We start from the raw sequence: 26,831 nt of genomic DNA on the forward strand, positions 1-26,831 counted from the left end.
AGTTTGGTACTCACATTTTTATCATCAATCAAACCCATCGAAGTCCTCATCCTCTGTGTCTGAATTGAACAGCTGCGCTAAATCTCCATCAAACATGCCAGGTTCACTTTCTTCACTGTCAGAGTCACTTTCCGTGCCGTGCGGCTCCTCGGAAATGATGCCGGCTTTTGCGAAAGCTCGAACAACAGTGCCAGCAGACATGTTAGCCCAAGCATCTACAATCCATTCGCAAATTGTGGCGTAACTCGCCCGGCGCTGCCTTCCACTCTTGGTGAAACTGTGGTCTCCATCGGTCATCCATCGCTCCCAGGCCGCTCGCAGCCTTACTTTGAACGGGCGGTTCACACCGATGTCCAGCGGTTGGAGTTCCTTTGTCAGTGCCTCCCGGAATGACAGCAAGCTCACAGTTCCTTTGTTTCACTAGTTTTTTCACATCGGCTGTGAGATGGGCACGCATAGAGTCACAGATTAAGAGCGATGGTGATGCGTGGAAAAAAACCACCTGGTCTCCTTACATACACCTCCCTCAGCCACTCTTTCATCATTTCCTCATCCATCCAGCCCTTTTCATTTGCCTTAATGATGATTCCTGCTGGAAACTTCTCTTTAGGCAAAGTCTTTCTCTTAAAAATCACCATAGGCGGCAGTTTCTGTCCATTAGCATGGCAGCCAAGCACAACAGTAAAAGAAGACTTTTCGTGCCCCGTTGTGCGTATCGCTAGCGTGCTGGTCCCCTTCTTCTCCACAGTGTGACTCACCGGGATGTCAAAAGTGAGCGGGACCTCGTCCATGTTTGTGATGTGGCTGGGCTGGATGTTTTTGTCGCCGATGTGTTTGCTGCAGTAGCAGCGGAAGATGGCCAGCTTTTCCTTATAATCCGCTGGAAGTTGCTGCGCTACCGTAGTCCTGGTCCGGATGGAAAAATGGCACCGTTTCATAAAAAGTGAAAGTGAAACTGCTTTTAGCTGAATGGTGACCATCGAAACGCTTCTCCCGCTCGTTCTTTGCTCGATGATCCACCGCTCGAGTCTTTCCTCCAACTCGGGCCACCTCGCCTTATGTCCGCGGAAACTCAGCTGCGTTTTCTTGACCTGCCGGAGCTTGTTTTCTAGCTTCCTCCATTTGCGAACCATCGATTCGTTAATCTTAAATTCTCTCGTCGCTGCTCGATTTCCATGTTCCTCCGCGTAGCTGATGGCCTTCAGTTTAAACTGTGCTTCATAAGCGTGTCTCTTTGCCATTTTCAGGGTTGCGCACACATCACCCTTTAGCGTTCTCATGGTGTTCTCTACTACGTCCTCCTTACAACACACAGGGCGCACTGCGCTATAGGGCGCGCCGTACTTTTTGAAGAAAATCTAAGACTTTTAAGTGCGCCTTATGGTCGTGAAAATACGGTATTTTTTTATTGTGTATCCCTACATTCTATCCACAACAAAATCCTACTATGACACCCACTAATAAACTACATTCTCTATGACCTCAATACCTAATAAACAATCTATTATTTCTACAGTTTGCAACTCGTTTGCAGAGACCAACCGTCTGTATCAAATCGATCGATCAGAGGATCGTCACTAATGGAAAGAGTTGCTTCCTTTACTCCATAGTGAGGTCATCCTTCAATGCTCATTTCCGTTTGTATTTGGGATCATGGTGTGGGCTCTTGCTATCCCCACATATCCAGTCATGTGCAAAAGAAAATTAGTATTATCTTGAGGTATACAATTTTCTGTGTGACTTTGTCAGTCTCTGACATTGATGTGGAGCAATTTTGGTCTACACGTTTAGTGAACTTTGGTGGCATTTGTTTATGCACCCTAAATTTATGCATTTGCTTAATCTGCCTTTAGGTCCTTCCACAGGATTTCAGTCAGGTTGAGAGCTTCGATTGGACCATTGCAACAACATGCTGTTAGTAGCTTTAGAGCAGGAAGTAGAGCAGGTCATTTACTACTCAGGAAATTGGTGGTGCCCAAGTTTTCTTGTGCAAGATACAGAACCCCAATCTGCTCTTTGCTTGTATAAATGGCTGAATGAAGCATGTTGTATGAAGTGCTACATAAGAACTAGATCATTTACCAATAGCCTCTTTCCTTGGGATCATTGCATGATGGTATTTCAACCTAGTTTAAGCTGTTGAACAATTAGCTTTACATTAGACTCATGAGGACTTTGGTATACAGACGAGTTTGTGTCCAATGCAATGAGTGCAAGGTGAGCAGGTCCTGTAGCTGCAAAAGATCCCCAAACAATCACCCCTGGGACTGGTACGAGGTGCTTTAGACTAAACGTGGTGCTGTGCATTATGGCCAAACACCTGCACTTTAGGTTCATCTGTCCAAAGGACATTTTTACAGAAGTTCATTATTTTTTAAGTTTCCTAAAGTGTCACTTTGTAAACCGCTGCCATGTTTTTGTTGGAGAGAAGAGGCTTTATTCTGGCAACCCTTCCAAACAAATCACAGTCTTTTTCTAATTCTACTGTCATAAATGTTAACAATAGCTTTATGTTGCAGACCAGCAAACTGCCAACTGCTTCTGCTTTTATGGAGATGGTCACATTTGCTAGTGATAGTGAATGAAGTACATCTGATTAGCAGCACCTGACAAATAAGGATACCCTCTTGATACCTGTGAAAGGAGTAAGGGTGGGTCTAGTTTTCAAACAACTGCATAGAGTTCTTCAAAACCAAAAAATATTTTCACATATCTGCACATAGAGTGAAAATTGGGGGTGGGGTAGTCATGAGCTTCAGTCATGAATGACATGAAATACCTGATATAGCATGAAAAGAGGAGCTTCGGGTGGAGGTAGGTGTCGACTAAAAAACGCCTAGTGCAGACCTTCCCAAAGTGTGGGGCCCGCCCCCTAGGGGGGGCGCAGAGCCATTGCAGGGGGGGGGCGCAGAGCAGGAGATGAAGCATCGATGAATATGTTTCCAAACCAACTTCATTCTAAGCCAAAGACTAGAAAATATGGTGAAGCATGTCTGCCCTTTGGTTTCACCTGCACAAGTGCCAAGGTAGGTCTCACTGCAGAATTGGTTTTCCCTTCGTCGGGAGCAGCGCTGGGTTGTTCAAATCAGGGACAAACAGTATCCCACATTCTTGATTTTTAGTTCACAAACACTTGTTGTAATGACTAACTACTCATGACATTTTGGAGATATTAGCTCTTTATACAGTAAAGTTACAGTGGGATACAAATAATATCAGGCTGATCCTGCCACGATTTGTTCCCCCGGTTCAAATCCCGGACAAACAGTATCCCACAGCTGTTTATGTTTTTAAACCCATTTTGCACAGAGATGCATTTTTTGAAAAATGTATTGATAGCAATGTTGAATATTATTACACAGGAAAAAAACAACTACATGTAAAATAATTACACTGTGACGCCTCTGCCTTTGTAAATGGAGGGACAGTAACGGCGTGTGTATGTAAGTGTGTAAACCTGCAGATAGAGACAAAATACCATTAATCTGAATATCTGCCATTCTGCAATTCATCTCATGTAAACAATAATGTGGCGCACAGCGTAACGTGAAAAAAGGCACATACCTTTCACGTTGCGTGATCAACTCTGTATTCCTTGTCCACACATAAACGCAAAAAAGGAGTTTTAAAAAATCTCTGTTTTCGGTGATTCGAAACGCCGTTTACATGTGGACGAAAGGTTCAAACACATAGAAACAGCTGCATTTTCAAAAATACCCGTGTAGGTGTGGACGTAGTGTAAAAGAGTTAGTAGTTTATTTTCTTACTACCTGTAATTTATTGCAGATTACTTGTATTTAGTTAATTGTTTACTAAATGTTTGAGGTGTGAAATAAACCGCAATGGAGCAAAATATGGGTGTGTGTGGTTAAAGGATGTGTTTGCGCGTGCATGTGCACACGCGGGGGGGGCCCAAACATTTTTCTTGTAAAACAAAGGGGAGCCTGGCGAAAAAAGTTTGGGAACCACTGGCCTAGTGCATCATATTTGATGATATCGAAGTCTCAAAAACTGTATGTATCAGTGTGATTTTTTTCCCCTCTGAAACCTAAATAAATTGCACAATACATTTTTAACCATTTAAAAAATGCCAGTTGTCACAAATACCTAACAAATTGAAACTCATATATGGTTAATTAATATAAAACATTTTTCTGAACAAATTTGCCAGATGGTTCAATAAACTTTACATTTTTTAAAAATTGGAATTTTCTAGTAATTATTATGCATGCCAGTGTTTAACCCTTTAAGACCTACCATAGAACCAAGTCCGCCAGAGCTTATATTATATTTTTACATGCTGTGGAGCCATTTTTGGGAGCATTTCAAGTTGCTATACATCAATACAACCATTATAGCCCAAACTTTAATAATATGTCTGCATTAGGTGCATAGTAATTACATAAATTGCAAAAAAGTGCAATAAACTACAAAAAAATTGAAAATCGTTTTTGTTTTTTTAACATATATTTCTAGTTAGAGAAATTTAAGAGGCTTATCCCTCAAAACTGTAAATACAAAAAAGTTGCACAAACTAGTTTCCCACCACAGGAAATTTATTTTGAGTGTCTTCATAGTTTTATTTTTGAAATACACCAATTTTTATACACTGCAGGAAAAACGAAAATAAATATTATAGTGCAAATTTGCAAAATAACAGCATATGCATCAAAATAAACTATTTCCAGCAGTGCAATATGAGTCCTAAGCATCCCAGAAACGACACAGAAAGTCATAAACTCAAACATAACTTTTTAAAACACAAGTATAGGCTCATAAGGCCCCGATCGTAAAAAAACTACATTTCCGCAAAATGACGTCACTTCCGGTTTCGGGCAGGTCATGCGGTCATGTGATAGTTCGCGCTGATGGACGTAGGAAGTGTTACAAACAGCTGATCGGATCGGCGAAGCGTGTTTCTGGAATATCATGTTTTTGTTGCTGCAAGTGATTTTTATGCAGTTTTTGCAAAGCTATATGTGGAAGGAAACTGTGACCTAGGACAAGCTGATGGCATAAGATGTAAGTACAACTCCTCCGGTTTCATATGCAAAAAAAATTATTGCGCTAGCTTACGTGGTTGCAGAGCTACCGGGATTTAAAAATAGTTACGCAAAATGGAGCGTGCCCGCGCCGATCGGCTGTAAAGGGTTAAGGGGTTAAATAGCATACACTGTGTAACATTTGTAAACTAGATGCTTAAAAGCGCTATCAGCTGAAGAGTCATGTGATGTGGTGTGACTTTGAGATCACATGAAATGGTAGGACTGGCTTAAACTACGGCGAAGCATGATTTTTATTACAGTATAGAGATGAACTTACACATAAAATACAACAGCGAGCCACTTTTTTCCTGACATAAAAAGACTTGTAACAGAAAAATCTGGTGTTAGGTGATAAATTTTGTCACGTAACATAAACGTAGCGTCGAGTTACATAACATTTTTGAAATAAATGACAGATTGTAGTAATTAGCACAAAAGCCTTTGAAATGGTGCAGGTGACTCCCGCCTTGTCTTTCACCAATAAAGACAGCATGTGTATGTTTAAAAAAAAAAAAAAAGCATGTTGAATTTTGTGTATGAATCAACAGTAATTAGCCCGCGCCACGCCTTGGGTGGGCCATCTGCTGAGCGAGTGTCAAATACAAACAGGTGGGCCCCTGTTGCCATGGTGATCGTTGAACACAACAACAGCGAAGTGATTAATGGGAGCTCCTAAATATCTCGCCGTGCAAAGACACGGGATGCTACGCACTGGTGCGGGGCTCCGACTCTGCACATTTCACCAAGACATCTTTTGTTTTCCCGGCACTCACAGAAGCCCGCATTTGTTAATTAGCAAATTTAACTGAAGTCATAGTGCAAGCTAATTGCTGGTAATAATGATATTCGATTAGGGAATCAATTGGCTGTGGTGCCTTGACTGCTTTGATAAATGCAGCCTGGGGCAGTCACTATGAAAAGCTTACACAGTGACGGAAAGCATGAAGAAGAAAAGAGGCAGCACAACACAGAACAAAGAATAAAAGGAAACCTCTGCGGGGAAAACATGAGTAACAAGAAACTCTGGTGAGTGCTCAGGTAGGACTCAAATATGGACTCGCCTACACTCCTCTTTCAAACTCGAAAAATTTTTGAGAGCTTTCCAAATTCACACACAAAAAAAGAAAAACTTCCAACGTGAGAGCCAGTGGCATTGTCTTAACAGCAGCTAGCATGTGTGAAGTCAGAGAATCCTAGAGTATTGATCAGACTGCATCGATTCCCAATCTCAAGTCCAAGCACTGCACAAGTGTGTGCTTGCTGTCTACATCCGAGTGGGTTCTCGTGTTTCACTCTGTATCCGTGCGCACAGGACGCCGCTCGTAATCTTCCCTCAGAAGCTCGATGATTCGGAATTGAAAGCATTTCTTCAAAGGAATTTGGCTATAAGCCTCAGCTTGATCAGCTTCCACCATTAATATGCAGAGTGAGCGAGGATGATTGCTGTTAAGGAAAAAAAGGATATAAAAGTTGGTTGTGAAGAAAAACAGGGACATTTTTCACACAATTTCACAAAGAGATAAATTAGATATTTTTGAAGTGAGGAAATGACTGTAACACTTGTGCCAGAAATAAAATAGTTGCAAAAAAAAAAAAGGAGAGCGAGACTGACACGTTTCAGTTGACATAATCGTCACTGTCTTGCTGCCAAAGATCTCTGTGTTGAGACTCGCAAAATTGATGCTTCTAAGGTCTTTTTGATAATATGCCTTTTCACTCTGACAGTTTCTCACTTCTAATACACAGTTTGAAGACGCTTTCTTTTATATTTTCTTGTTGTTTGGAAACTGACAGTCACATCTTTCTTTTGAGAAGACAAATTCTCCTGATTGTGAAATTACAATTCTTCCAGTTAACAGGTATTCAGGTGTGTGTGTTTTTAAAACAACACCTAAATGAAGTCTTTAGCAAAATTGATTTGAATGTAATCCATAGCTCATTGCTCCAGGTCTTGTGTCTCCTGGTCCCTTGGGCTGCCCTAAGGCCATCTCATACACTCAGCGTGCCCTAATCCACCTGACACTTTGCCAGCACTGTGTTATTTATAGAGCTGAACACTAGCAATGAATGTTTTAGCAAGACGGAGCAAGAGATGTAGAGGGCGGCATTAATGTACAGTGCTGCAGTAGTGTTTGACCTGCCTCACAGGTAGGTGACCCTCTCCTTTCTCTGTCTGTTTGTTACTGCTCTAGAATTCACTTGGTGTCTAATTACACAACCGCTGCTGTCATACATGACACAATGTGTGTGTCCGCGCGTGTGTGTGTTTGTTTGCGTGTGCCATCTCCTATATGCGGTGATCGCCTCAAGCAAATAATATAACTGCTTTTGAATTTCCATACGACACCTGTAGCGATGCACAGTGCTTCAATGTTGTAATTGAATCAGCCAGGGGAAAATGCAAGCCCAGGCCGAGGCCAGCAGATTCATCAGAGAGCGCTAATATCTGCCTCCTCCTCTCTGCTCAATAAGAGCATTTTGTTTTGTTCGGCAGACAGGGCGAGGGAGACGGCGAGGGAGGAGAAGGGGGGGCTGATGTGTTTGGTTTGAGTCAAGGCCAGTCGGTTCTGATGGCAGCATGAAGGCTCTGCTGCGCAAACAAATTACCGTTCTGTTTCGCTCAGTGACAGAGAAGAGGAGAGATCTCTTTCTTTGCATTTCCCACCTGCCTGATGTTTCTGTTTCATTTTTTGATTAATTTGATAGAAATGTAGCTGCAGAACTTGTCTTATGCAATGTTTTCCACAGCATACACCCTGGTGGAGGGGCATCTGACCTTTAAAACAGGCTTGGGTTAGTGTAAAGTCTCAGTCACAACTGGTAAATAGTCACAGGTATCTGTACTGAGGCCAATTCAAACCAGAGTTTTCCTTTCAGTGTGTAATCCAGTTGAGGGAAACCCACCAGAATCCTTATTTTTATGGGCTAATCCTATTTGAATTTTTTGTACTTACTGCTGACATAATCAAATCAATTTTCAGTTCAATTTAAGTTCATTTTTTATAGCTTCAAATCAAAACAACAGTCACCTCACGGTGCTTCATTCTGCAGGGTAAAGACCCTGAAATATTAGAGGAAAACCCCAACAATCACATGATTCCCAAACAGCAATCAGAAGGTGATGGTGGGAAGGAAAAACTCACTTTTAACATGAGGCAAACCAGCCTCAGAGAGGGGCAGCCATCTGCTGCAACCAGTTGGGGGGAGAGGGGAAGCTGAAAAGAGAAACAAGACCATAGGGAGAATTCACGCTATGGGAGAAAGACGATGCATTTTAATGACATGCCACAGTGGTCTATAACCACCTGGGGAGTGAAAAGAAGGGAGTGGGGAAGAAACACTCAGTGTATCACAAGCACCGGAAGTCCCGGAGCAGTTTGAGTCTGTAGCAGCTTATAGCAGCATAACTAAGGGGTACTTCAGGGTCACCTGATCCCTCCATTACTTCAGGAGAAAGAAAGGGAAGTTTAATGTCAGTCTAGCTGGTTCCACAGGCATTCCTTAATCTATTTTTGGAAACTCAAGGAGCCACAAGTATGCCTGCTGTCTGAGAGTAGTTATCAATTTGGTCACTATGATCAAATTAAGAATAGGCAGTCACCTCACCGGAATAGGCTGAAAATCAACAAAGGCTTTAATAATGTAAGTGAGATATGTGTCTGTATGGTTGCGTTTTACTGACTTTGACTGGCATGAGATTTGTTGTGAAACATCCTGTTGGGTCTGTGGCTTCCTAAACTCTGTTTAAGTTAAGTTTTGAAGACCCAAACCACCCTAAGAACACAGAGAATGTCCCAGTGCTCCTGACTGGCTGTCAACGGCATAAAATAGAAATAGAGCTTTGTTAGTAACAGGCCATTCGATATATTTTGATTAACTGTGAACTGCATAAAACATTTGAAATTAATGATGTGAGTAATGGAGTGCTGTCTTTATAATAAAAGCCACCCACTTTGCCTGTGTAAGCTTGTTTTTGTCTGTATGAAGTAGAAACAGCAGTTCAATTTACATCTGCATCTTACAAGTAAGACTGACATCTGAGTAGACACAGGCAAGGACCGGCAATTACAGACATTGTGACTGTCCGGTCAGACAAAACGCATCTGAAATGAGTCACTTATTATGGGAACAAAAGTGTGTTTTCTATGGTCCCACAAATATTTTACCCGCATTCTGAATAAACTTCCCCCCTGGAGCCTACAGATGAAAGCCGGTGTGGTGTGGGAGGTCGAAACAGGAAGCACCAACACAGAGTATAGAAACTGAACTGACATGCCAGATGGGAAGACTGCGACTTACACTTCAGTCAAACAGGCCTAGAGATGAATCAACAACCAGTTATAAGTGGTAGCTGGAGGTAGTAGCTGGTGCTAAAGCCCCATTCATGCAGACTTAGACCAGTAATCGACCCCATGGTAACTGGAAACCTTTTCTGCATGAGCTAAAAAAATTCTGAGAGGTGACGCGTTATAGACATTTTTCTCTAATGCAGTTTAGATGAGACATTGTGTTGCAGTGGAGGAGATTTGCAACTTTGTATGGCTTGTCATAGCTTTCTCCTGCTTTAAGGTTGCCAAGGAAATATGTCAACTGACCAACGTGACCAACTACTGGAAAATAAAAATTGACTCGTCTTAATGAGGCTTTACTGTCCCATTTTCATTTCTCAATGGTTCTGTAAAGCAGTCATTTTGTTAACCTTCCTCCAGAAATTGCCACAGTTATGTCTTGATGTATATTAATTTTCTAGTTCCATACAGGGTTGCAGTCCCTTGGTAGAGAGCCTTTGGTTGTTTAGAATTAGCTTACCAGCCTCTATGTATAATAGAAATGGACTGGCATTTAAATAGTTGTCCACAGAAAAATAAGAATATATGCATATTTGTCTATACACATGTACAAAAGGCAGCAACAGTTCAGTAGCAGACAGTTAAACTACAGCGCCAGCTGCTAAATATAACTTCCACAATCTTTCTTTACCGACTCTAAGCAACTGAGTCAAATTCAGTGATGGTAAAAAAGTTTACCAAGAAGAATATAAATTTCATAAAGCAAATCTCACTAACAGGAACAGACAGCTACTAAAATAAGTGTGTATGACAGTCATCTGCTGGCAGTCAGTGGATCATGATTTCCCTTCACAGTCCAGGAATAGACAAGAAATATCAGGTCAGGTTGAACGAGAAGAACCCCAGGGTAAAATATCATTACCACCCAGCTATATCTGAAGATATTATTATACCCAAATACTGGTAACTTCATAAGAAAACCATGGAAAAGTCAAAGTTGTTTCATGTCCCTGAACAGCAAATTTAAACATTGCTGTAAACTTTTTTAAGAAGGCCATTACTACATCGTTCAAAGAGCCTTTCTTCATAGCTGAACAGGCATAATGCCTGTTTGTGTCTGCTATTTGGTCCAACCTCTGTAGTTGTTTACAACGCTTGTTTCCATTTATGTTGGCATATCAAAGCATTGTAAATCGAGATTATTCACCAGCAGCATCCCCAAACTCATATTTCACGGGCCTCCCACTGCTTATCCAACCAACTGAACTCTGCATCATTCACCCTCAGCATGTGGTGACTATGAAATGTAGAAACACATTTAGTAACATTATTAATAACAGCTGTTCTGAAAAGGGAGAATGAAATGCAAAATGGAAAGCGAAACAACTCAATCAACTCAGTGACCCAGTAGGTTTGAGCTGACTGATGAGACAATTTGTAGCACTTTATGATCCTGTAGTATGTCATGAAAAATGGCGATTTGATGGTGTTATTGATATGATACTAACGTGAGATGATTACAGAGGGAAAAATTCCTGGTTGCCTTGTGGCTCAAAATTACAATTTAAAAAAAAAAAAAAAACTTTAATTCAGTCAGTACTTTAATGAGAAATTTTACAATAAATTTGAAATAATGCTTTAAAATTGGGAAAACATGGTGATTTCTGTTTAATTTAATGAAAACTTTATACATGAAATCGTTTTACTGTTTTCAGAAACATTAAATATCATTATTAAGATGATATATTGAAACATTCCTAAAGTTACGATATTTAAGGCTAAGTGTGACTTTTTCACGCTCCTATTTTGGTGGATCCGCACAGTTTTTAAAAAAATGGAGGCAGGTTTAGTTTCAGCTTTGCTCTGAATGGCTAAAAGACACATTTGTGTTTGATTACATACAGCTGTGTGTCATGGTAACTTTTTCCTCGGTGGATGGATTGTACAACATACATCTTTAATTAATTAAAAAAAACAAAACAAGCAAGAATTAGTCCACTGAGGAAGATCAGGGCTTTGAAAAAACATGCTAGCCGGCTTTAGTCATTCCAGCGCGAATTTTGATACGTGCTTGGGATCATCAACCAGTTGGAACAACCAGTTGTGTCTGAGTTTCAACCATTAAGCTGCTAATTTTAGGTGAAGTTGAAGAATTTTAAGGTAGTCCTCCTTCTTCATTAATCCATACTTTTTGCATGTGCCATTATCACTGGCAGCAAAACAGCCCCAGAGCATGATGCTAACATCACCATGCTTGACATGTGGTGTAGTGTTAATTTTCTTAATTTTGAAAGCCTAACCTTTACTTCTCCAAACATACTTCCTGTCTTCTTGTCTGATCGCAAACGTTTTCTTAAAAGAGCATTTGGCTACGTGGACAACTGCTGTTTCCAGTTTAGCTTGAAGGAAAGTTTAGTTTCTTTCTTGCCTTAGCCATACACCCTCTCAGTGCATGGCTAAGGCTTTCTTCACTGTGGACAGTGACGCAGATGTTCCAGCAGTTTTCATCTAAAGCTTAATAGTGCAGGTAAGGTGATCCCAGGAAGATTATTTGGATCCTCCATCAACACTCAGTAGCACAGTTGACCGTGACAGCTGTACTGCTGTACAATCATCCCAGCCTGAAAAAAAACAAACTAAAATCATTAAAAGCCCAGAATTACCATGACACTCATGTCCATGATGAGTGTATGTCAACTGACCAAAACTGTAGGATGATAGGAAAAAAACAGACTTTTTTCACTAGCTCCATAACAGCAGTCATGACAGCTGTGTTTCTGGTTTAAATAATTAGTTTCAAGTCTTAATGCAAAACAGTCTTAAATTCTATATAAACTATGGCCCCCATTAGAGCAAAAAGAAAATAAAAAGATATAGATACGCAGATACATCTGCCTGTGAACATGAGAACATCCACACTGAAAGGAGCCAGCCGGTCATTTGATTTGAACCACTGCACCACTATAAAATTATTTTCAAAGGATGTAAGAGTAGTTTCTCAATGCAGCTTACAAACCAAGCTTGCTAGACATAGCTACTAACTTTTTAGTTCAGACACTTTCAACTCCAAAAATTAGTGATGTGCGATACCACTGATTTCCTTTCCGATCCGATACCAAGTAATATTCAGGGTGGTATCGACGATTCTGATCCGATACCGATACTTTGTACAAAAACATTTTATTTATTGTATCTCAAATTATAGCATCATAATGATTACAGGACATCAGATTACTTACTGATGTCTTACATCAGATTACCGAATTTCCCAGAGGAACCCACCCGAGGGATTAATAAAGTTTTATCTTATCTTATCTCATCTTACTTGTTCTTATCACTTAATAATGCAGAGTTCATCATACAGAAATAAAAAACCTGATGTTGTGCGCTATTTGAACACCTTGCCTGCCTGCAGCACTAAAGGACTAGCAGCACCTGTCGTTCTCCTCCTCTTCAGTTCGTCTCAATATACGCTCGTCATATTCTGTGATATGATTTACTCTGAGGTGTTTGACAAGGTTAGTGATGTTGCCACAACCATACATGCCAACCCTCCCAATTTTTCCGGGAGAATCCCGAATTTCAGTGCCCGTCCCGAAAATCTCCCGGAGCCACCATTCTCCCGAATTTCTCCCAATTTTCCACCCGGACAACAAAATTGAAAAAACCATATCGCAGAATTCATAGCGCCTATTCCAGTTTCCAACAATGGCGGCAGCTGCTTAGTTTTAATATTACTCTTATTTCTCTTTCCGGGTCGCAAAAAAACTTTTAACATATTTTCAGGTGAGAATGTAGCTGTGTAAACTTCAAATATCTGAGACGACCAACACGTCATTTTCAAACCCCCGCGGTCTTTCACTACTCGGGTTAAACATGATATATAAGTCACTTTGATAACTTAAAAATGTTGTTTCGCTTTTTCAGTGTTTTATTTGTTTGTGAGTAAATTGGCTTGGCTGAGATTAAATGTATTAGATTAGATTAAATTAAATTTTACTTTATTAATCCCTCGGGTGGGTTCCTCCGGGGTTTTCACACAGCTGAATAAACGTCAAACCGAAAATGATTAAACAGAAGTGTGAGACGGTCGAGAGTTTAAGTCAGCGCCCGGTTATATTTTAGATGGCAAGGAGCAGACGGCTGTTTCACTCCACCGAGGGTGGAGAACACAGTGCTTTATTTACAGAGCCTAGTGAAGTTACAGAGCAGAAAACTATGAATGCTATGAACTATGAATGCTATGAACTGTGGAAGCTATGAACTGTGGAAGCTATGAACTGAGGAAGCTATGAACTGAGAACTGTGAGGCAAAACTGTGAACATGAAACTCTGAGTGCTAGATTTCACGGATGGATCCAGGGAATGGAAAAAGGGGGCAGCGGCTTGGATGGAGGTGTGCAGTCACTATGATGAGAGGAGAAAAGTAGTCAGTGGTAGTCTTAGTGAATCACAGCTGGAGGATTAGACTATGGTGGTTAGGGCAGGTTTAAAGTGTCATGCGAGGAGGGGGTGTCCAGGGGGTTCCGGGTGAGGAGTGTCCAGAGAGGATCCAGAATATGCTTGGAGTGAGGGGCTTGGCAGAGAGGCAGGCAGGTGTAGTCCGACGATGGAAAGGGAGCAACCAGATGATGGAACCAGCATCCAGGCGGAGATGTGAGTAGTCTGGGTTGGGAATCGCGACGGCCAGGTGGGTCCTATGACAAAGAAAACACGGTGGGGAGAAAAGCAGTAGTTAAGGGTTCTCACAAGGGCTTGGCGGCCTAGCACTAACATGAGTTTGCAGAAGATCTGGCAGAGGTCTGTTGTGAATGCTGGTCTTATATGCTGGTGACTTGATTGGAACCAGGTGTGGAAGCTGATTGGAGTCTCTGCCTGAAGGTGGAGCCCAGCGGAGTGGAAAAACCCCGTACTCACCCGGACCATGACAGAGGGAGCTTGTGGAGCTCCATAATTCGGAGGTCTCAAGTGAAGGAAATCTCTGTCCGTAGATAGAGCTTTTCCTCCTAAGGCATGGGCACCAATAAGCAGAGTTCATCCTTTAACATATAACAAAATTAAAATATTCTCATGCATGATCAACGGGCAATCACGGTACCGGCCGGAGTACCGGGAGCAGTTTGGAAGAACAAGAAGACGCGGAGACCGTTCTAGGTTGTCATTCCAAACTGACTCAAAGGTTTATTAAGTATACAACAGCTTATATAGAGGAGAAAGGTTCGTGTGTCAGCAGATTCTCAGTTCAAACCGGTACAGACCAAATAAGGAAACGTCTTCCTGCCTTGTGAGCAGAGAAGTATCCTTTGTATAGTTCAGCTTCAATTTATGATCATCCCAGCAAAATACACTCCTAGACATAGAATACAGAGTTCTTTCATTAGTGAATTCTGAAACAAACCACCTGGCTTTTAACAAGCTCTTTTCTAAAAGATAAGGAAGGGAGGATGGGAGTAAGGAAGTGGTCTCGTCTCTGTGGTATTTTCGACCTTGGGGTACCAGCCTGTGATTCTTACACATCAATTCTTGGGTCAGAGAGAAAGAGAAAAACAACTAGTAAATGGGCCTTATTGAGTAACAGTTTTCCTGTATAATATCACTATAAAACAATATCCTGTAAATGCTACCATGGTATCAAAATATCACAACAGTTCCCTCCTTTTATCATGAAATGATAACATAGTATAAAGACAGAATGTAATAACATAATCTAAGACAAATCATAAACCTAAAACAAATCATAAATGTAACTGGTCCTTCGAGCAAGCTTAATATCAAAAATTCTGGCTCTTTCAGGCGTTGTGTGTTAATCAGTAATTGCGTGTGTGTGTGGATTGGATTGGATCCTGGCGCTGGCTCGCCGGAGATGTCGTCTGCTTGATCCGACGCCTGAGATGGTCCGATTGGGCTGGTCTTAACCCTGCTGGCATGAATCCACTGAGGTTGTCCGTCCGTAAGGATGCTGGTTCTTCGTCACTGCCAGTACAGCCTGGGGGCTGGAAAACGCGCGGCCTCCCAGAGTGTCCTTGGTTTTAGCGGCTTCACCAACACCGCATCCCCTGGTCTCCACTTGTAGCTGTGGAGGGGAGAGGCTTAGAGAGACAAACTTTCTGATAGTTATTATTCAGTGTTTCTACCAAATTGTGGACATAGTGTGTGTGTGTGTGTGACCCCATAAATAACTTCCCCAAACCTGCCAAGAGTTCAACTAAGCAAATAGCACTTACGTCCTACCATAAAACAATAAAACAAGGCACGAACTCCCTCATGCTCCAGAGTGCTCTCTGATACACACAAAGTTTGCAGACTATCAAGGCTGATCAAACCTCTACCAATCTACAACTAAGTATAAACTCTAAGCATATATGGATATTTCTAAGCATAAATGACAATAAACAGTACAAAACCTAACATTCCTCTCACTTATAGGCCATCAAAGCCTCATCTGAACCTGGATGCACCACTTGCATAGGTTTAATACCTGTAAATAAACAGCTAATCACACAAATCACTGCAACAATAATAGTAAACATTGTTTAATATTAATTCTGGACCCCACCTCTTGACGCATGGACAACCATGCGTCAACTCACCAAACCTGGATCCCTGTCTTAAAAACCGGCTCCACCAGGAGCCTGCATACACAAGATCTGGAAATAAAATCAAACTTCACACGTATAAACAATTATCTCAAAAAAGTAATAAGCATTCAGCACGGGCAAGACAAGTGTCATGTGCAGGTTTTTTTTCAAATCATTAAATCACTATCATTACCATAATTCGCCTCAAACATGGATCATCCCATGTGCTCAGTTAACATTAATGTAATCGGTGACTTCTCTTAAGCAAAGTCACTCCACTTACATATTATTATTATTATTATGGGCTCAAAGTGGCCAGCAAAGAGCCCACAATAAACTATTCCATAAACACGTAATCTCTTATTTGTTTTACTCATGTCACTTGTCCGTTTCAGCTGAATCTTCCACATGCAGTCCCAGAAAAAACAAACATAAGCAATACACATTGACTGTGGTCAGACGGAGGTCAGACACGGGTCAACAGGTTCCAGAGGTGCCATAAAAACACCATAAAGTCAACCCTAGCTGTGGAAAGAATGTCAGTCACATGTAAACCCAAAAATCCTATAGTAAAAAAAACATTAACTAATCCTCTTATAAACCACATAATCAAACACATAAAAAACTGTAATGCTGTAGAAAAGAAAATACAAATGTTAGCGCTTGCGCAGATGTATACAATTTCTCACAGTGATCTCTGAGCAACACAAAATAGGGAATAGCACCCTTAGTAAATGCACAGACAGAGAAAGTGGCATTTCACAGGTTAAATCATCATGCACCCTCGAATGTTGCTGTCATCTTACTGCTCCTGTAACAAAAAACACATATAGATTCATCCACCCTTTGTCCTGTCTAGGTGGAGATTAACTTTGAGTCGTGATCAAGTCTCGTCAGCTTTTACCAGTGGTCAGTCAGTTTGTTTGTTTTTATTTCCATTCATTCATTCACTCATTCATTCTTTCTTTGTTTGTTTCTTTGTTTGCTGATAGTGGAACCTGTAGTCGCATTTTAGTTTCCACTTCCAGCAAAATGACGTCATCTCAAAAAAGAAAAAAGAACTTTAGATAGGATTACATCGCTGAATCCAGTTTTAGGCTGGGACACTTATAATAAGTGGCCTTCTCCAAAACCCAATTTAATGTGGAGAAGACTCATTGTCACAATTTTCTCGACGACGTGTAGCACTTTTAATTCCCGACGTGCGGATCTGCTTAAAGAAAAGAAAATAGACAAACAAAATCAGTGCCTGTTTAAAAGATAAAAATGGAAAATAACAGAGATTATCAAACAAAACTCTCAGTGCACTGTAAAAGTATCAAAATAAAAAGGCCTTGTTAAGTCATGACACAAACTCCTCATCAACTTCACTAAATCACAGATCTATTGTATTCGATTTTCACAAAAAAAGTTTGTTCTGACGTATTCAAAGTTGTGTAGCTAAATACAAAATTCACTCGCACATCAAAGCAGGAAACTCAGTGTTTTAAAGTCTCCACTCAACACACTCCAACACATCTCATTCACTCGTGCTAGAATTCAATCACCTTTCATTAATCTAAAACCGATCAACTAATTTGCATATCAGCTATTAACCCACTAAGTTGACAGGACAACAGGAAAGCATGTTCAAAATGTTATCACAAAAGACAATTTCCCTCATACAGTAAATTACTTGTGCTGCATTAATCAAGCAGGAAGCTTCTCCCAATTTACCATATTAACACTAAATTTATTGTCTGATCGCTGGTTGGTCAAACCAGGATTTTTTTTTTCTCTTTTTTTTTCAAAAGTTAAATTGCTGTCCTGCAACCTAGAGAGTCAATTTTTTGCATTGTATAAATTCAGTATTTGATAACAAGTGTCTGCTAAATTGACACTATTTTAACACTGATGAAAGATAACAAGCTAATTTTCATTGCATGTCTGTGGAGCTGCATATCCAGCAGAGCATGCAATGTGCTATGAGTTCCACTGGTCTTTGCATCACACGAGGTGACTTGGACAAGATAATAAACAGACTCACACACTTAAAATGTTGTCTAATCTTCATGAGTTCTCTTGTGTTTGGAGTGTTAGTATGGTTAATGCATGTTTTGTTTTTGTGTGATTTTGTATATGTTTCTATTCTCGCAGTGTTTAAAACTCCGTCTCAATTTTCCACTTAAGCAGTCAGTTTTCTTTTCCCCAGGTTTGCTAACCCAAATTTTAATTACCCACATTTAATAACAAAATTTGTGTTCTCACCACTCTCATTCTATTGTCCTCTGATGCGGTTGCTGAAGTGCTGCTGCTGCTGCTTTCTTGGGCGATTTCTAGCAGGTCCTGCCGGTTTCTTGGCTTTTTGGCCGCGACGGGCGTCTTGGCTTTGGTCTCGGTAGCCTTGTTCATCTTGAAAGATCCGGAGGCCCCTGGTCTGTACCAGAGTGCCGTTCGCCACCAGGCTTTTGAAGGCGGTCTTGACACGGGCTTTGTTCTTGTCCACATCCAGAGCCTGCTTGAGAGCGGCCGCGGACATGCCGTTGCCTTGAAAGCGGCCACGGCTTTCACAATCAGCTCGCCCACGCTGGGGCCGACCCTCGGCTTGGACCTCTGCACAGGGCGTGTTTATGATGGAGCTTTTCCGACCACAGCCACATGCTAGCCGCATGTGGCCTGCCGAGTCACTCAGTCCTTTCTGAACATGTTGACATGCTGCCGCCGCCGAACCTGGCCTCAGATCCAGCAAGCTCAGCGCGCTGATCTCCAAAAGGTCCCGAAAGCCAGAAAGACGTCAAATAAATGTCTCGTTCTAAGAGCTCGGACAAAAACTGCTCTTCACACCGCCATCTTGTTCGCCCCTCCGTGGAAGTCATCCAATCAGATAGGAAGATAGGTTTTGCTTTTCTTCTTCTCTGGTGCTTTTTTAAGGTCGATACTGCCGCTGCTGATCAGGTTTTTTTTTTTTTTTTTTTTTTTTTTTCTCCTTCAGGTGAGAGTGAAAGTTTTGAGACAGATCGTGAACAAAATAAGTCAGCCAGAAACTTGGCTTGAACGTTTCCAATTATTAAACTATTGTTTAACAACTATTATTTAAATTTTCGTCCGACCGCTGCATGTGGAAAATTGATTCGGGTCTGCTTTTCACCTGAAAGTGACAAACTAAAACATGTTCATTATTATCATCACTGCTTAATCAACACACATCTCTCTCTTTTTGTTTGTATTTTTTTTTTTTAAATAGCTGGTGATCTGCAGTATCACAGCTCTCACAATCAAAAACAATTATTTTTACACAGCGCACAAAAACACCGTGACGTCAGACACATTCACACTCATTTTTTTTTTCTACGTAGAGTTTACACACTTGAAGGATGGCACATCTGAGGTTAATTTAATTATTTGCTAGCTTTCTCTGAGTGAGCAACTTCTCACTTTTTAACGTACGTTTCAAGACAACAGGCAACTTCCTGTGTCACTTTTTGGTGAGCAACTTCTCACTTAACAAGCAACTTCTCGCAAAACAACAGGCAACTTCCTGTGTCTTTCTGCTTTTAATTTACTTTATTCGGGGACTAAGGAAGTCGTCAGTGTATCTCTCTGGATCACTAAGTGAAACTTCGTCAGCATATCCCGTTTCTTTATGGATCGATCACTGAGAGAGGTATAATACGGTCTCATATAAATATTAAAGACGTGTATTTACCTTCGTCAGCGGATCCCACTTCTGACACCAAAATTGAAGGAAATCTCTGTCCGTAGATAGAGCTTTTCCTCCTAAGGCATGGGCACCAATAAGCAGAGTTCATCCTTTAACATATAACAAAATTAAAATATTCTCATGCATGATCAACGGGCAATCACGGTACCGGCCGGAGTACCGGGAGCAGTTTGGAAGAACAAGAAGACGCGGAGACCGTTCTAGGTTGTCATTCCAAACTGACTCAAAGGTTTATTAAGTATACAACAGCTTATATAGAGGAGAAAGGTTCGTGTGTCAGCAGATTCTCAGTTCAAACCGGTACAGACCAAATAAGGAAACGTCTTCCTGCCTTGTGAGCAGAGAAGTATCCTTTGTATAGTTCAGCTTCAATTTATGATCATCCCAGCAAAATACACTCCTAGACATAGAATACAGAGTTCTTTCATTAGTGAATTCTGAAACAAACCACCTGGCTTTTAACAAGCTCTTTTCTAAAAGATAAGGAAGGGAGGATGGGAGTAAGGAAGTGGTCTCGTCTCTGTGGTATTTTCGACCTTGGGGTACCAGCCTGTGATTCTTACACATCAATTCTTGGGTCAGAGAGAAAGAGAAAAACAACTAGTAAATGGGCCTTATTGAGTAACAGTTTTCCTGTATAATATCACTATAAAACAATATCCTGTAAATGCTACCATGGTATCAAAATATCACAACATCAAGGTTGGCAAGTATGGCCACAACATCTCACTTTTTTGCCACATGTATCGCAAACCACGTCTCAGCTGTTTGTGGAGGTAAAATACGTCCACACAATTACGCTCAGCCATTGTTGTGAGTGCGCACCTAAATTCACCCTAAATTACTAAAATATCAATATTTTAATGTGAGAATCGATTCTAGAACATAAATTATTGGTATCAGAGGAATCGATATTTCAGGATCGATCCGCACATCACTACCAAAAATCTTACACGGACACAGCAAAATCCCTGCTTCAGATTTTGGTGTCCATAACGACTGGGTGATGTCAGTGTTTCATATACAAACACTACACAAAGGGGCAAAAGGATTATTGTCAAATGTTTACTGATAAACTATATATAGACTTTTATCAACAGCAGTTTTCTGTATCCTCCATATAAACTCAGCTCTCACTCTCATCATCTTTTCTTTGTTTTTGTGTTCTGTACTGCCTGCAGTACTAATGCCATGTCAGTCTAGAGATGACATGAGATGACAACCACAACCCAGCAAAACCCCAGTTATACACAGGGAAAACCAAAGGGGACAGCACAAGTCGAACACACACATACACATGCACACACACACACATTCCCATTGTATCCCATCACTCCCAATCCATCAGTAAACAGAAAGCAATAAAATGACAGGTCCTGCAGTGATCAAGGTTTGGCGTCAACACTGAAAAATCCCTCACCACCACCATCACCACAAACCCTCAAAACAAACATCACGGCTGTGACTTTCTGTCGCCGCACTTCATGGCCTGCAGCACTCTGCACAGCTTTCTAGGAAAAGATCCTGCATGCTCTTCGCCGTCTCTTGCTCCGCTATCTTTATTCAGCTCGTTGCCTCCGAGTGGAGAGGGGGGTGTGGTATAAAAGATTATATATGTTTTATGTTCATAATCAAGCAGCAACTTGTCCATCACACCGACACCGAGTGGACACTGACAGTAATTTACTTTGACTCAGAATCAGCACTACTGCCGAGCGAGTTTACACACAAAAGAATTCCTTCTTGGTGTTTTTGTGTTTGACGCTGACAGATGTGATATGAGAAAATAAAACTGCAAGTCGGGCTCAACCCTGCTTCATACTCACAGGATGTTATCATTGTCTTATCCAAATGACTCAATTTTTTTTTTTGCAACTAAGTGCGCTATGCCCAGTCTAAAGAGGGTGAACATTTATATTCGGTAACTCAGCTGTGACACATCATGCACCCTGTCAAAACTGTCAAGAAACTAGTCACTGTGTGCCTTCCAGCTCCAGGACTGTGCTATTATTTACCTCAAATTCTGAATTTACATAGAGGAAACTTTTTCTGGGGCTGGATTTAATGTATTGCATTAGCAATCTCATTTGTTCATCTGTTACTCAAAAAATGTTTAATTTAAATGGAAGTACACAAGGAGAAACATCACCTTAAAAGAAGTTTTAAGCTCATTATTAGTTTTAAAGTAGCAAGTTTGAATTCATTAAGCAAATCACACATTTCTGACTATTTAAACAAAAAAGCATCTTTTGTGGGCTTTGACACTCAAGGCTTTAATGGGTCGATTGTTTCCTTGCTATGGTATTATTTGGATGTCAACAGAACAGTTGAAAACTGGTGTGCTGGGAGCTCTCATTATTTTCTGTGAGGTTTCGCTGCAGATTGAAATGCTGTTTTATTTTTTCTGTATTGCTACAGTTTTTTGGCCACATGAGAACTTACATTTTTAAGTAAATGGTTTGATATGCGGTGTGTTTGGGTGAAAAATCTCAGTGAATTTCATTTATCTTAGTTAAATTGTAAACCAATGTTCCAGCATTCTTCATTCTACAGCTTGTGTGGTGTAAATTGTGCAATATCTTACATAAAAAACCCCAGAATATACTCAGTGACCAGGAATAAATAAATAAGTGAAAAACACTAAGCAAAACCTTTAGTTTAAACTTAAACTTAATCTAATTTCCCTCAAATCTATTTATAGAAAATCTAAATGAAGGAGTTTAAGACAACTGTGTGCCTCCAATTTCATGTCCGGTGTTTAGGGAAGGGTCTATTTTCTTCCCAACATGACAATGCCCCTAGGCACAAAACCAGATCCAAAAATAAATGGTTTTTCCCAGTTTGATGTGGAATACCTGCCTGGCCTACACCGGAGATCACTGACCTTAATGAAATTTCTTTTAGAAGCATGTGATGCCACTCAGCGACCATATTGCTAATGCCTTTAGGCTATTAAACCAAGCCCCTATATAAAGGAACAGGGAAAGAGGCTTGCATTTTCTCTAGATTCACTTGGATATAAACATCGCAGGTATAGAAAGTTGAAAAAAATGCTTTTACATTTCAGTGATTTTAGCATTTAAAATAAGGTTTAAATGTTATTCTCTTCTTATTTTTTATTTATTAATTTTTTTCCCCACCGGTTTTAGAGGAATGTAAAGTAGGACGGAGCACAGCAAAATCAGATCAACAGGTTAGCTAACAAAACTGAAAATGTGCACATGATGTCTTTTGAGGCAAAGACAGAGAGGAGATCAACAGGGAGGTTTGACAAAACGATTCATTAATTACTGGCTTAGTCCACAATGCCGATATGATCAAAGTTTATGCCTCTGACCAGAGTACTTGAGCAAATGCCATGCTAATTCACTTTAAGAATACACTGAGCAAAAGTAAGTTCATATAAAAGTATTGGTGTCACAGCATCTTTACCACAATAATAGGTTCCACGGGACAGATTAAAATGACACGAAATGATTAAATACAGTTTATAGTTAATTTTATTCCTGCGTATGTCCTAAGACAAAGCAGGACAAAGCATTATAAAAACAGCTCCTGCTGCTGTCACTAAACCTAATAAAGACTGTTTTCAGTTTGATTCATCTTGTCTAATGACCAAATAGTGTGTCAGGTTTAAATTGGTGTGTGTGTGTTTTGTGAAGGGATGCCAAATGCTGTAATTTTTCTGTAAAGCAAATTCACCTACTGGTATAAATAACGTGTCTGATCCATTCATCGCCTTTGCAATGAAAAAATACTGAATCTTTGTCAAGCTGTACCTTTTAAGATCGGTGTTTGACCTCACTAATGTCCCCGTGTCCTTTATCACAGTTGACATTTTGACTTTTCAGAGTCAAAGAAGCGGAGGTGTCTTAATTTCCTGAGTTTGTTCACGCTCGTATACTTTTGTGGCAAATCACTAATTCTGCCTGTGCTTTCCATACCACACTGGCAGGTCGAAATGTGTGCTGTGAAAATGGCCTGTAACATGCAAACATGCACTTGATGTCCACAGTGTTGGAGTCAGATTATCAGTTACCCTAGAGTACAGGTATGATGTTCAAAATGGAAGTTAAAGATATGTCATGTGGACCTGGCTTTGGCTCGAAGTGCTGATAATATATCCTCAAACTCAATTACATTAGCGGTGCCTCGGTGCAGTTGCTCACCTGTGTTTATACACACATGCACACACTGTCCCTCTGTTGTTCCCAGTTACACTCAATCCCCTGTGCTCCCAGCCAAATAATTCCACTCTCATTATGCAGGACCAACAGTTTTTTAAGGAGCAAACCTTGATGAAATTATTATTACCACTCATAATTGGATGAGGAATGAATGGGTCTTGGAAGTGCGTTGGCCAAAAAAGCATCGCTTGCTGCCTTCTCTCCTCCATATCCCTCGCTCAGTTTCTGCTACCCTCCCTCTCGCTCCCTGTCTCTCAGCCACCCACTAACGCTCTCCCTCCCACTTTCTCCACCGAGCATTAGATGAGTGCTGTGGTCTAATTGCTTTCTTCAGGGAGAGAATTAGCATTAGCTATCCTGAGTGCTCTGGTCTTATGCATAAAGAACCGGCAGCGAGGGCCCAAAGTGGGGGCCAGAGAATCACAGGCACTTCTTCCATTAGCCAATCAGTCACACTTTAAAGGTGTTGTATGTGCATGTCAGAAAAGAAGAAGAAAAAAAAAACTGCATCAAGTGGTCATACTTTAATAGTTTAGCAACCCCAATTTGCATATTGTTAGACTGAATTTTGCATGTCAGTGGTCACGTTTAGTGGGTGACTTGAAGCAGCAAAACCTGCATGCCTATGATCATACTTAATCGGTGGCTTAACAAAATCTACATACTGATGATCAAAGTGAATGGATGAGTGCATTTGATGGTAACGTCAATCTCTGTGGCTATTAGGGTTGGGTGACTAAGAATATATCAGCTGTCAGCCATAGGCACAGTCCATCACATATTTTTAGGAATTTGTTTTTGTTTGTTTTTTTACAATAGTTAGTTGTTCTAATTAACACTTGTCTGCCTTCTTGAGAATTTAATGTACGTAAAAGACAATTCACTCGATGGGCCCATGTCCTCATTTTAGGTTTGACAGCATTTTAGTAGATAAAGGTGAATGGCTTGGTCATGAATTGAGCTGCAGTTTGGGAAAGGCCTCGAAAGGGACTGGCGGCAGCACCCAGGCCTGACAGATCCCCATGTACTAAATAGAAGTGAAGAAGTTAAAGAATTGAAAAGGGGAGGGAGGGTGGGGCACGTAAACAAGAACGAACAGCTTGTAGAACTGGGGGATCATATATAGACAGTGTTGGTCAAGTTACTTGAAAAAAGTAATCAGTAACTAATTACTGATTACTTCCCCCAGAAAGTAATCAGTAACTAATTACTGATTACTTATTTTCAAAAGTAATTAATTACTTGGTTACTTAGTTACTTTTTAAAAACACGATTTACAACCTGAATAGGTTCTACTTTTTCTGCATAATCCATCATACAAAATGTAATCAAATGGAAAAGTCTCTTTTTTTTAACTTGTTTTATCAGTTTTAATCTTTTAACTTTATGCATCAAGCAAAAATGAAATTATATGCAACATTCTCTGACTTGAAGAAATTAGTTTAACATTTAAACCTATTTTCTGCACATTCCAGCACATAAAATAAAATATTTTTTTGTGTTTACACTCAGTCTTTCAAATAGATGCAAGTAAAACAGAGCAGAAAATAAATAACATCAAAGACTAGCGGTCCTTTTGCTCTATTTTCACCTGTAAAGCAGGAGTGGCGTAGGCGTAGGTTTACCCTGGTGCAGGTGTGCCGCAGCGGTCAGTGGAAGAATCCGCAAGTTTCTCTGTGAATTTCCCATTACGTCGTTGCGCACTCGGAGCTTGTTTAGGGGTTTTTTTCGGTGTAAAAAGAAGTTTTCTTCCCACGCACAACGGACACTAATGTTTTTGTCACTTTTTATGGAATCAAACTCAAAGTAAGGTCAGTACTTCCACGCTTTAAACGCTGCACGCTCATACTGATCCATTGTTGATCTGCACACAGCTGTTGTCACGAACGTCGCACTCGCTTACGTCACTGTCATGAGACATTCTCGCAAAAAAATCACGGTTTTAGTAACGCAGCGTTCCTACAGGAAAGTAACGGTAATCTAATTACCGTTTTTGCAATAGTAATCCCTTACTTTACTCGTTACTTGAAAAAAAGTAATCAGATTACAGTAACGCGTAACGCGTTACTGCCCATCTCTGTATATAGATAAGAACTGGAAGGAGTGTGTTTGGAGGTGTGATACTGCTCCTGAAATTCAGATATTTTATCTCCAATTACGTGCAGAATAGGATGGTGCCTTTTTGTTGTTTTGAACTAGGGTTGGTAGTTTTACAGAGACACTGATGGAGGTTCTTGTCATGTGTGACTAGCAAATGCAAGGACATGAGGACCTGGCATTGTTTGCTTGATAATTGAGCATCCATGTGGAATCTCCATTTCAGTGTCTGACAAATTTCAAAACTAACAAGCTGTCCCAGAGTCTACACTACATTTTACTAGTTCTTGTCTGACACTACACTGTGTAGACTGATCGTTAATGTATCATATCACATATTTTATTCATTTAGAGGTTACAATTGATCTGATTGCCTCATTAAGGTCCTTTGGTTTGGCTGTTTAGCCCAGCTTAAAGCCAAATTAATCCCAAATAGGTTATTGTGTAGTCTTTTGCATTTGGTGTGGTGGGAAAAGAGGGCTGAACACACACACACCTCCGCTTGACTATAATGGCACATGCAAATTTTTGGACTAACACTGGCCAGTTGGAATATTTTAACGTTCCACCCAAACCAGTAGTGCCCTTACTCTAATATAAGACTGTTATAGTGATTATATATATGCACTCATCAGGTATCAATGACAGGTGAAGTGAATAACACTGATTTTCTCGTCATTATGGCACCTGTTAGTGGGTGGGTCATATTAGAGAGCAAGTGAACATTTTGTTCTCAAAGTTGATGTGTTAGAAGCCAGAAAAATGAGCAAGGATTTGAACGAGTTTGACATGAGCCAAATTGTGACGGCTAGATGACTGGGTTTCCAAAACTGCAGCTTTATTGGGGGGTTCTCAGTGTGCAGTGATCAATATCTATCCAAAGTGGTCTGAGGAAGGAACAGTAATGAATCAGCGACCGAGTCATGGGTGACCAA

Source organism: Rhamphochromis sp. 'chilingali', assembly GCF_963969265.1.
Source record: "Rhamphochromis sp. 'chilingali' genome assembly, chromosome: 7".
In the NCBI taxonomy this organism is placed as follows: Eukaryota; Metazoa; Chordata; class Actinopteri; order Cichliformes; family Cichlidae; genus Rhamphochromis; species Rhamphochromis sp. 'chilingali'.